This window comes from Sinocyclocheilus rhinocerous, unplaced genomic scaffold (genome assembly GCF_001515625.1).
Source record: "Sinocyclocheilus rhinocerous isolate Xijiao unplaced genomic scaffold, SAMN03320098_v1.1 scaffold155, whole genome shotgun sequence".
Lineage (NCBI taxonomy): Eukaryota > Metazoa > Chordata > Actinopteri > Cypriniformes > Cyprinidae > Sinocyclocheilus > Sinocyclocheilus rhinocerous.
The window spans coordinates 387136-389225 of NW_015661891.1; the positions used below are offsets into that span (position 1 = coordinate 387136).

Genomic DNA, 2090 nt, shown 5'->3' on the forward strand with positions numbered 1-2090 from the left:
TACCGTATTGGCCCGAATGTAAGACGACCTTGATTATAAGACGACCCCCCTTTTTGATGTACCTTTTGGAAAAAGGCTTTTTAAAAAACAAATTTTTTTTTTCTCAGTAAAACACATTTTGTCTTCAGTTATTTTCATATTGCATATTTTTCCTATTTTAATTTTTGTTTTGATAAAAAAAACAAAACAGGTAGCCCATCTGAATTAGGACATTTAGGCTATCCATCTAATAGTAGCCTGCCAAAATCTTATTAACAGTAGAAGTTAAATTTTACTGTAGTCTTCAAATCTGGGTACTGTCTTACGTTTTAAAATCACAAAGGGAGTTTGGTGCCATCAGGCTAACGTGACAGTCACGACTCATGCAGCTGTAAGGTTTTCTGCTTCTTTTGTTTTTACTTGCGCTCTTTACAACACGCATTACATTACGTATTTCATGGCACACTCGTTTTATGCGTATTTGGCGCTACCTAGTGTTGTGGGTGTATTATTGACATGTCAAAGTCTAGACACTGAATATAAGACGACCGCGTTTTTTCAGATGTATTTCCAAGAAAAAAACATCGTCTTATATTCGGGACAATACGGTAATATGTATATAATTTGATTTTCAATATGTTTCTGTATTTAGTAGTCCCCCTTTTGACAGCAGCACTTCAGCTGGCATTAAGTATTTGTGATGATCCATGTGATGCCTGTTTTGTGTGCTTCAAATGTGACCTTTTGTACAAAAACCTTAACATGGGTGGTTACTGTACATTTGATTAGTGACCTTGAATTAGTGTTGAATATTTGTTGTTTAACCTAAATTTCATCACTGTAGAAATGACCAAATCCTAAACCTTTGTTTACTACTACATTTTAATGGGGAAGGAAAAAACAAACAAACAGACAAAAAAAAAAAAAAACACACATAGATACTGTAGGGTTTACTGTATTAAGACCCTACTGCATTTGTTTGTTTTGTAGTAGTTGACACAATCTGACTCTTTTCAAAGGTATTCCACAACTGCACCTGTATTGGAGATTCGCCTTTCCCATATGCAAACATGTCAGCAGTGCTGGGCCAGTGCCCTCGCAAGAGTGATTGTGACTACATGTTTAAGTTCTACATGGCGGTGACAATCATTGGTTCCTTTTTCCCGGCTTGTGCAGCAACACCAGGTTACATTATTCTGCTCAGGTAATGATCGTTTCCAACAGTGTAATAACACCTTTAAAATAATTGATTGTCTTTAAGATTGACTGTAATGAAACATTAAAAAAGAGACAGAAAGAAAGAATGAAAGAAAGAAAGAAAGAAATGCACAAATGCATCAAAACGTTGTTTTTACAACATTTACAGTGTATTTTATAATGTATGACATAACACGGTTGATGAGTAGACTAACAGGGTTGAAGTAACACCATTTCTTTAAAAATACATAATTTGTGGCTATGTGTAGCTGCTAACAAACAGACCTTTTTCAAAGTATATTTCATTAATATTCCACCCTGTTAGACATTCCTCCCTCACTTCTATCCACACAATATACCTTTATATGCAGTGTAGATGCAAGTTTTCCCTTGGCACATGAAACAAAAATAAATTCTGTATTACGTTTGTTTTAGAATTATTTGTTTAGGACATTTCTGATTGGGAAACAGATATTTTAATATGTTCTTTTGACTGTTATTTTCTTAGATCCATAAATCCAGAACTAAAGTCTTTGGCTCTTGGTGTGCATATCCTGCTTATTCGGACTCTGGGTAAGAGGATTTCTTTTGTATTTATTTTCAAGACAAGATTATAATACAACAGAAAAAAAAATATCTCGAGTTGATCGAAGGAAGAAAAAAAAAAAAAAACTTTTCTAGGTGGCATTCCCCCTGCAATATATTTTGGAGCCTTGATTGACAGGACCTGTCTGAAATGGGGCACAAAACAATGTGGAGGGAGAGGAGCGTGTCGTATCTATGATTCCATTGCCTTCAGGTTAGTAAACTTACAATGGCACTTCCAGAATCACTTCTATATGAATTGTTAGAAGACATATATGAATAGGTTTTTACGTGCACCCCTAGTTTTCTTCCTCTTCTCTAAAGCAGCG

General features: G+C 35.0%; 1 pseudogene; it reads left to right on the forward strand.

Annotated features, from left to right (window-relative positions):
• LOC107726841 (solute carrier organic anion transporter family member 1C1-like) overlaps positions 1–2090 on the forward strand; it is a 24166-nt pseudogene that overhangs the window by 19721 nt on the left and 2355 nt on the right.